The following is an 11,220-nucleotide window of genomic DNA, read 5'->3' on the forward strand; positions in this document are numbered from 1 at the left end:
GGGGAAAACAACCATATTTGTCTCTACGTGCCATCAGACTCACTTGTCTCTGGATAGCAAAGGGGGACTGCAATAGCTTACTAACTCTTTCACTAAAACGCGACAACGCTTAGCAAAGAAAAAAAAACTCCAGACCGGTCAGAGCAACATATATTTTTGAAGAAAAAACAATGTGACTACTGGGGAAAGAAAGCATGTTGATAGAATTTCCCATAACCATAAATGACATTTGGGATATTAGCATTTCGTTTCTAAACAAGCATTTAGAAGAAACACTGGGTCCAACTGAAATAGAGGAAAACCGCTCAAGGTGTATAAATCTCACACAGGCAAGTGTTTCATCCTAATTCTGAACCACGGATATGTCATGACTTGACTTTGCAAATCATTTCCTATCAAATCAAAAATAACACGCGTAATCATGGATCAATAGGATTCTTTAGGAAGTTGGATTTTGGTGGGGAATTTGGCTTTTGGGTGTTCTGGCCTTTCCCTTGTCTATTTTTTCTTCTCTTTGGTTCAACGCGAACAAGCACGGGCACAAAGGTTCGGGTGGCAACCAGGGAGGTGACTGCTTCAGGCATCCCTCGGGTTTCAAACAACTTCCTTGTTGCTTTTCTTTTTGACAATTCCACATATTGTTCAGACATTGTCTGGTCCAAAGAACCTCTTTGTATTTTCCTTTCTTTCTTTTTTCTATTTTTCTTTTGCTTTCCTCCAATCTTTGATTGGTTGATTTTATTTTCTTTTGAAGCACATTCATAACCTGAGGGCAAAAGAAGTTTCTTTTGGGGGGATCCTTCTATTCGTTCTTCCAAGGGTAAGGGTAGAAATCCCTATCCTGGGTCAAGGTTTATGGCTGAAGAGTCAAGGTTTGGCTAAAAAGGCTTGCGGAAGGCAGGACATGATGTATGTCGGGATTATTTTTTAGCAAAGGGGTTCAAGAATAAGGGAATGCCCCAAATTGTTTCCATGACACGCATATAATAATGATGATTAGAAATTGATGCAAAACTAATCATGCACGCACCCATGCGGACACTCAAGCATCAAGTTTTGTGGCCATGTAACACTAAGGCTTAGGGTTCATTTTCCCCCATTCCAATCAATCCAATGTTTCTAAAAAATGCTCTGTATCAAGTTATGCACACATCCGAGCCCATTTTAGGCATTCAGAAAAAATCCTTCACCGCATTCACCCTTTAGGTGGAGACACATTTTTTTCAAAAATCCCTTTATGTTCTGACTCGTGAATTTCCAAAGAAAAATTGGTGGCCATTTTCTTTTAAAAGCATGTTGGCTTTTAGTTAGTTAGTTTTTTTCTTTTGGCTTTTTCTTTCAATCAATTTCTTTTAAGCAAAAATGATTAGAAATGGTTTGCAACCCGGGCACAGTTGGTATCCGAGATTACGCTTTATTGAAAGGGATAAAAGACGTGCTATAAAAATACGCCAAACCCTTTTTTTTGTGTTTCAAAAAAACCATCGCGAAATACATACGACAATACGCCAAAAATGATAAAATCACTCATAATGAGATAAAAAATTACTAAAAACAAATACCAGGTTCAGTTCCATCACAATAGAAATAACAAAAATAACTGAAAGCAATAATGTCAAATAAAGACAAATCACAAGTTTGGAGACCCCGGCCTATGACTCTGCCTCCTCCTAGGATGAAGTCAATCACATCGGCCATGTCATCGTCTTCCCGAGCTTCAGCTCCATCTCCGAAGGTCCCTGCAGGCCCTGCCCCTCTCTAAAAATCGGGCCAATCTCCAAGCCACGTCACTACGGCCTCAAACTCCTCAAGAGTAGGCCATGCATAAGGGCTGAGATCCTGGCTCTGCTGACGTAGGGTGTACTGATAAAAACTCTCATTCAGCCGTACCTGACCCCTATGGTTGGCCGCCTGCTAGTCAGCCACATGTCGTATACAGTGCTACAACCTCCGCAGGTGAGCAGAGGTGGACTTTGGAGGTGACGACAGTGCGTCTATAGCTGCCTGCTACTGGCCCTCCTCCGGCTACTATGGTGCCTAGCCCTGTGCCTGCCTAGGCATGTAATACTTCTCGATGAAAGCCTTGTTAATAGGAGGCCGAATGAGCTTGTTGGGGATGACGGGCACTCTATAGAACTGACAGAGTCCTGTAATCAGAACAAGAAATCCCAGGGCCCTGTTGGACTTCTCCGAGTCCACTGGGTGTCTTGTGGGCGCAATCCCTGCAAACTAGTAAATAGCATCAGAGATCAGTTGAGCCACATGTACACTCACCTATGTCAGGATGGCATAAACCAACTGACACTTCGGCAGGGGAAGGTCCAAGCTATGGTCGCTAGGTAGGATGTTGCTTAGCAGCAACATCATCCAGATCTATGTGAGAATGGTCATGCTGGTGCGCATGATCCGCACCCGTCTCCCTGTCGCGGTCTGAGCAAAGTCCTGCCCCGGCATGCATAACAATTAGGCGATAGCCTCTTCATCGAAGCTGGGGACCTAACTCCTCCTCTGGCTATACTCACACTGCTGGCCTTCCTCCAAGATCAGCGGATGCCCTAGAAACTGACTGATGGCGTCTCCGTCAAAGGGGATCCACTGGCCCTACATCCAAGAGCGCATGTCTTGGACCCCCTCTTCCGTAGGCCAGGCATTAGCATAAAATTCCATGACAATTTCGGGATCGAACTTGATGCAATCCTACCCCCCAAGGGCATTGGATAAAAGACTCCAAGAAGATTGGGCCAGAGATGCAAGAAAAGGTCCTAGGGTTCTCATGAGCCTTAGGTAGATTTCGGGCCCATAGGCTAAGTATGAGCCCACTTATCTTTGTACATATTAGATTAAGGTTTCATTATTTTTGGGCCTTGTATTTAGGGCTCCATAATGTAGGTAGGGTACCCTAGAAATGTAAGATTTTTCAGTCCTTGTATTTTAGGGCACCTAGACTAGTTTTTGTATTAGGGGTAGTTTTTTAATTTCACATGCATTAAGTGAATATTTGATGTGTGTGTTGGGAAATAAATTTAATTGAATTGGGAGAAGCCCAATCCAATTAAATTTTAGAGGAGGAGGTGAGCATTTGCTTGCTACACCCCATTGCCACATCATATAGTCACACATTGTGCATGTCCTTCATGTTTTACATGTCTCATGACACCTAAGCACACTTAATGGAGAATCTTGGATTTGATCTTGGATTAGTGGGCTGAACCATAGCTAAAATTCACTAATCATAATTAGTGAAATTTTGGCTCCACAAACTCAATTTCAAATTCAAGTGAAATTTGAATAGAAATTCAAATTTCCCTCCAATTTTGTGTGACATCTATAAATAGAGGCCATGTGTGTGCATTTTTTGAACTTTGATCATTTGACAATTACACTTCAAAGTTCATACCTCATTTGAGGCACAAAATTTTGTGCTCCTTCTCTCCCTCTCCCTCCACTCATCTTCTCTTTCCTTCAAGCTCTTATCCATGGCTTCCTATGGTGGTGAGCTTCTTCTTGACTCATCTTCTCCTTGAAGTGGCGTCTCCTCTCAACTCTTCTTCTTCTCTATTCTGCTGCCATTAAAATTCAAGAAGTAAAGGACTCCATTGATGAAGAAGATCCAAGGCCTACAAGCTCCACATATGGAGCTACATCATGTGGTATCAAGAACATCTTCATCTAGGTGATGTTCTTTTGCTTCCTCTATCTTTTTGTTTGATCAATTCACTTTAAATCCTTTTTATTCATCTTATTCTCCATGTATATCCTCCATTGTCTTGTGGTTTGGTTTTGTTTAGATTAGATTCAAAAAAATAAACCGATTAAATCTTAGATCTACACTTGTTCTTGCATTTTTATGGTTCAAATTTTATAGATCTACTCTTGAATCATGTTTTTGTATTGATTTTAGGTTCTATCATTTTTCAATCATAATCTTCTTGTGCTGAACCTTTATATCTAAATTTTCTTCCAAAATATTGATTAGAAAAAAAAACATAAAAATCTTAGTGTAAATCACTTAATCCATGTTGTCTTAGAGTCATGTTTAGTCATAATAATTGTCACATTATGTTCTAAGCTTGTGTTGAATTTTGATTTTGTTGATTGAATTCTAGATACATTTGTTCATGTATTCTTGTCATTCTTAGCCTATCTTTTGAATTTTGAGTCTAATTCATGCATGTTATTTAGTTCATAACATGTTCTAAATCAATTCTTAGAAGTAGTCTTGTTGTTGAACTTTGTTTTGTTTTCTAAGTTTCCTATTTGATGCCTATGAAGAAATTGAGTTGTGGTGCTGAGTTGTGGCTGGATTTGTGAATCAAAATAATTCTTAAGCTCTCTTGAATTGTGTTATTCAAGAAATTTGAGCATAAGAAAACACAAATTGTAATTATCCAAGCCTTAAGCAACATAAACACTACTCTTGATTTCTAGGTTGAAATCGTTGGTGCTGGCAGCTTGAACATACAAACTTGTAAAAATTACTGGGAATTTTTCACTGAGAATTTTGAGCTCAAATTTTTACTTAATTTTATAGACATCTGGAAAAAAATTAGAAAAAAAAGAACCAAGTGATTTGGATAAAACTAAAAAATAATAAAAATCACACAAGTTGTCAAGAAAAATCAGTGTCTAGGAAAAAAAAAGTGAAAGGGAAGTGTGCTTCTTGTTTTGGCTCGAAATTTGTTCTATAATTGGTGCCTATTTCATACCAATCTTAGTTCTGAAATTAAGTGTGAAAACAAGTGCCAAAACTAGAGGTTTCTTGAGTCTTATTTTTTTTAGTTTTTTTTACTCTACTCTAGAGCCATTCTAGGTTTCTCTTTGAGTCCTAGCTTGCTTTTGTGTGTTTTTTATTGCTTTGATTGTTGAATAATCCTTGAAAATTTGTCTTGTTAAAACTCTATTGGTTTAACTTTCATTTCATTTTTTGTTCTTTAGTTATTGCTTGTCTTTTTGTTTCCTTGTTTGTGAGTTGCCATATAGGGAATTGGAAAGGAGGATTGGTGTCATCCCTTGAAGAATTTGAGTCAAGAAGCAAGGGGCCAACCACCTTAAGAGATATTGGACTAAGAACCACTCCAAATTGAGTGAAACACCAAAGACAGGATAGCCACCAAAATTAAGGATTTTTTTTTTTTTTTTGTAATTTTGTAATTGGCAATTTGCTTTACTTTCAAATTTTGTAACAAAAAGGCCTTTCATTGGAAGTGTGTTGGGAGCCTCCAATAGGTCACCCTACTTCCATTTGTGTGTAATAATTTTAGGCAATTTTCCCTTAGGATAGTGCGTGTTTTTTTGGGAACCTTAAATGTGGTCATCCAAACACTCTTAGGGCCTGCCTAGTTTACATTTCTTGCACTTTAATTTCATGCTTACTTTCATAACTTATTTTCTTTACTAGTCACGCCTAGTTTATCTTGTTATTACATAATACTTTCTTCTTGCTTATCACGCTTATCTTGAATTCTTTTGAACCCTAGCTTTTACATTTTGTAAACCCCCATCAAGAAAGAACCACAACTTAGGAACCAACATGAGTCATCATTCATCTAGTGTTAATGGTGAGGGTACTAGTCATAAGGACCCTCTATCTAGAATTTTAGATGAGTTTATCTCCCTCAAGTTATGGAAAGAAAAACTAGAAAGAAAAGAAAAAGGAAAAGAGAGGGTAGTAATAAATCAAGATGAGAGGGAACAAATAAGGGAACAAGAAAGAAGGAAAATACTAAAAGAATTAAGAAAAGAAAAACATGCCTCCTATAGTAGTCATGACCCTTGCAAGAGCCTAAGTGAAGAACGTCGTGACTATTATGAAGGAAGGCATAGGTCACATCTTAGACCTCACTCCCATAGGAGAGAAAAGGAAAGAAAGCCTCAAGAGGCTAAAATTAACCTAACATACTTTCATGGGAAGGACAATGTAGAAGCTTACTTAGATTGGGAAATAAGGGTAGAGCAACAACTTAAAAGGAAGTCTACTACAAAATCTTATTGCCCTCACTCTTATCCAAATAAAGACCAAGGTCAAGGCATCTTAGGGGTGACACCTTCTAAGTCCAAAGATGATAAGGGGAAGACAATAGAAAAGCAACCCCCTAAGGCTAGTATGCAAGAGAAGACTAGCTCTATAAAGTGCTTTAAATGTCTTGGAAGAGGACACATTACTTCTCAATGCCCCACCAAGAAAACCATGATTATAAGGGTCCAAGACATTTATAGTAGCCAAGATGAGGCTACTACTTTACCTTCCTCTAGTGAAAGTGAAGAACCAAAAGGGGAAAAGAAATCTACCCCCAAGAAGATGGACAACCTTTAATGGTTAAGGAGGAGTGTATGGAGGTAAGTGTCTCCTCCAAGAGGTTAAGCTAAGAAGGAAAGTCATTTTACAATAAAGACAAACATTAAAGAAACTTCGCCTCTTAGACAACCTCCACATCTTCTCCTTTGTAAAAAGACACTTGTTAGCACTGCCACACCTCTTGGGCTTGAGATTATTCCTCAAGTAAAGGATTTGTTGGATGAGGGTTTGGTTCGTAAGAGCTTAAATCCTTGTGCTTTGTAGGTGCCCAAAATAGGTATTATGAGGCACCAAATCCCTATGATAGGTGCTATGATGAATGTGATGAGTGGTGTAACCCTCTTTTGTAAAATCACCCATGCATCCAACATGTTCTTGATCCACATACATAAGGACTCATTAGGTAGGTTTGTTCTTATTTTTTGTTTCAATACAAACCTAGGCACTCATATGGGACACCTTAGGTTTGTCATACTTTTTGATAGGAGTAATCAACATGAAAATATAAAAAAAGGTACGTTTTATTGCAATACTTTCCTTAATTTTTTTAAATGGTAATAAGGGGGTTCCCACGAACCCTAAGAGAATAAAGGTCATTCCTGAGTGGTCCACTCCACCAAGTATAAGGAAATTTTGGGGCTTCCATGACATAACAAACTTTTACAAAAGGTTTGTCCCATATTTTTCTATACTTGTAGCACCACTCATTGAGTTGGTGAGGAACCATGTTCCCTCATGGGAAGATGCCCAGGAAATGGGTTTTTAGACCTTACCTTACTCCAACATACCAAACACCTCTAATATATGTTTTTATTCTTTTTACAGGTGTTGAGGGAAGAAGTCCAAAGTTTCAAGAACCTCCGGATTTGAGGTCAAATCCTTTTCAAGGGGGAGGGAATGATGCAATGCTACCCCCCAAGGGCATTAGATAGAAGACTCCAAGATTATTGGCAAGCATACCAATGTCATCATAGGTTAAAGATTTAAAAAAAAATAGATTGTCTCCATAGGGACTTCAGTTACTCAATTCCTCCAGATAAAACTAAGTCGTTTAATAGTTAGGTACAAATTCAATTGAAATATCATGGGTTTGTCTAACTAACAAAAAATAAGTAAAGTAACGGAATAATGGAAATAATGGAAATACGTCAAATTATGGAAACAATAATAACGAATTTAATTAATTCAAGAAAAATGTAGGATTGGATTTCATCGTTCATACCCTCAGTGTCCTAATAAGATTAACATATATGAATCATTTTCTAACATCACTGATGCACGCATTAAATTATCGTGAATCGATCCCTCGCATTCGAGAATCCTAAGAATATTTACCGAATATCGATCCCTCACATATAAAGTAAATATCCCAGCATTATAATCATAATCTCATACTATTTGCAATCAAAATGTCATGTTCTATTCCTAGCAATGTAACATAAAGAGTAAATTTATTCAGTTCAAATTCTAAGAGTACTTTCCAGTCAAACTTAAAATCCAATTTCATGAAACTAGTGATCAAATAGAATCAAGCATTACAAACAGAATAAAATCACCAATAATGAGTAAAAAAGATTCATACATATATAAAATATCAAAAGAGATACATATGGGTACAAAGATTACATCCAATTCTTTGGAGAAACTAGTCGATCATTGCGTAGAGCACAAGATCAACAGGAGAAATGACAAAGGATGCAATCCACAGTCACAACTCTACAGCGCAACGCCACTTCCTTTCTCTTTTTTCTCTCCTGGCTTCGAGCTTTTTCTCTAGTTCTATGGTGTCTTTGGTTTGTGTTCTTCCTCTGGTTTGCATGGTTTATATAGAATTTGAGCCATGAGGTGCAGACCAACTCGCCCAAGCGAGTTTCTTGCTTAATGTTGAAGGTATTCACTTGCTCGGGTGAGTTGTAGCTAGCCCAAGAGAGTTGATTGCTTAGGCCTAAAGAATCTTGATTAGCCCAGGCGAATGGTTGTCTGAAATCTTGGTAAAATGGCCATTTTTCCCTTCCTTTTAACTTGGTTTCTAGATCCAACAAACAACCATCAAAACCTACAAAATCATAGATGAATCTTTCATATTTAAAAAAACATTACAAAATATTCAATATATATATATATATATATATATATATATATATATATAACAACTAGATTTAAGGGAAGTTTATAAAAAAATTATTACAATCAAAAGATAAGTGCATTTTAATCCCAAAAATGATTGAAATATGACACTTATCACCCCCCCCCCCCCCCAACCTACAATCTTGCTTCTCATCAAGCAAAGTATAGAAGTAAAATTATTAATAACAATATTATAAGAATAAAATAAAAATGCTTCAATATTTCTACACCAAAAACTATGACCATGCTTTACAAAGAATCAACCTCCAAATTGACCAGAACAACATTTTTCAAAATGAAACAATGAGAAATGAAAGCACAAAGATGAAATTCACATAATCAAATGAGATTAAGATCAATTTACATTTTGTTTCTAAAGAACATCAGAGAAAACACCTAATTCATTGAAATAGAGGAAAACCTCTCAAAGTTATATAATTCTTACACAAGCAAGTGTTTCATCTCAATTTCAATCACTGATATGTCATAAATCAATTTTCCAGTCATTTCCCATCAAATCAAAGACAAAGTCCATAATCATCATGGATCATTAGGGCTTTTACGGTTGGGCCTGGCTTTGAAAGAAATCTTGGTTTTTCTGGATATTCAAAAATACCTTGAGAATAGAATAGCAACATAAAAACAAGCTAGCAATTCAAATGAATCATCATTTCCCATCCTTTCCTTTTTCAACCAAGTTATCACTACTTTCTGTTCCAAAATACCAACTTATAAAATGTACATGATTCATACATTTTATTTATTCACAAAGAACTTGTTCCCCTTTTCTTTCTTTTCTTTATTTTATTTCTTTTATTTTCTATACAATAATTAAATATTTAATTTACCTTAATACCTGATGGAAGCTTGCTTGAGAAGCTTCTATGGAGGCTGGATCTTTGAGCTTCAATGAGGTCCTTCAATGGTGATTTTCAGCCATGGAGTTGTAGCAGAAGATAAAGGAGAAGTGGTGAGAGGAGGTGCCATCTACTAGAGAATAAGCCATGGAAGGAGAAGCTTCACCACCAAGAGAGTGCCTTAGATAAGAAGCTTAGAGAGAAAACTTCAATGGAGAAAAAGAATGAGAGAGAGAGGGCACGAAATTGAAGGAGAAAAAGAGGAAGAGAAGTTGAACTTTGAAGTGTGTCTCACAAGTTTCACATTCATCAAAGTTACCACAAGTGTTACATATGCTTCTATTTATAGCCTAGGTAGCTTCCTTGAGAATCTTCCTTGGGAAGCAAGTGTTACACCCTTCCAATAGCTAAGCTCACCCCCATGGGAACACACACCCCTCCAATAGCTAAGCTCACCCTCCCCAAAATACATGAAAATACAAAAAAAAAAAAAAAAAGAATTCCTACTACAAAGACTACTCAAAATGCCCTAAAATACAAGGTTAAAATCCTATGCTACTAAGGTACCCTTAACTTGTACCCTTAATTTGTAGGGTACCCTACAAACCTAAAATGGCCAAAATACAAGGCCCAAAAGAAGGAAAACCTATTATAATATTTACAAAGAAAAGATACTTAGCCCATGGGCCCAAAATCTACCCTAAGGCTCATGAGAACCCTAGGGCCTTCTCCTGCATCTCTGGCCCAATCTTCTTGGAGTCTTCTATCCAATTCCCTTCGAGGGTATGATTGCATCATCCCCTCCCCCTTGAAAAGGATTTGGCCTTAAATCCAGAGGTTCTTGAAACTCTGGGCTTCTTCCCTCAACACCTGTAAAAAGAATAAAAACATATATATTAGTGGTATTGGGTATGTTAGAGTAGGGTAAGGTCAAAAAACCCTTTTCCTGGGCATCTTCCCATGAGGGAACATGGTTCCTCACCAACTCAATGAGTGGTGCTCCAAGTATAGAAAAATATGGGACAAACCTTTTGTAAAAGTTTGTTAAGTCATGGAAGCCTCAAGTTTTCTTTATACTTGGTGGAGTGGGCCACTCAGGAATGACATTTATTCTCTTAGGGTATGTGAGAACCCATTGATCACTATTTAAAAAATTAAGGAAAGTAATGTAATAAAACATACATTTTTCTATATTTTCATGTTGATTACTCCTACCAAAAAGTATGACAAACCTAAGGTGTCCCATATGAGCACCTAGGTTTGTATTGAAACCAAAAATAATAACAAACCTACCTAATGAGTCCCTATGCATGTGAATCATGAAGATGTTGGATGCATGGGTGATTTTATAAAAGAGGGTTGCACCACTCAACACATTCATCATACCACCTATCATAGGGATTTAGTGCCTCATAATACCTATTTTGGGCACCAACAAAGCATAAGGATTTAAGCTCTTACGAACCACACCCTCATCCAACAGCTCCTTTACTTGAGTAATAACCTTAAGCTCAAGAGGTATGGCAATGCTAACAATTTTTCTTTTACAAAGGAGAAGATGCGGAGGTTGTCTAAGAAGGAAAGATTTTTTAATGTTTGTCTTTATTGCAAAATGACTTTCCTTCTTAGCTAACCTCTCGGGGGAGACACTTACCTCTTTACACTGCTTCTTAACCATTAAAGATTGTTCTTCTTTGCCTTTTCTATTCTTCCCCTTATCATCTTTAGAAGGTGCAGCTCCTAAGATGCCTTGACCTTGGTCTTTCTTTGGATAAGAGTGAGACCCATAAGATTTTGAAGTAGTTTTCCTTTTAAGTTGTTACTCTACCCTTATGCAAAGTTGGACTAGGTCATCTAGGTCCCTATATGAAAGGAGCTCAACCTTGTCCCTCACTTCCATATTAAGTCCACTAAGGAACCTAGCAACACTTGTTCTTTCCT

This window comes from Glycine max, chromosome 14 (assembly GCF_000004515.6).
Source record: "Glycine max cultivar Williams 82 chromosome 14, Glycine_max_v4.0, whole genome shotgun sequence".
Taxonomy (NCBI): Eukaryota; Viridiplantae; Streptophyta; class Magnoliopsida; order Fabales; family Fabaceae; genus Glycine; species Glycine max.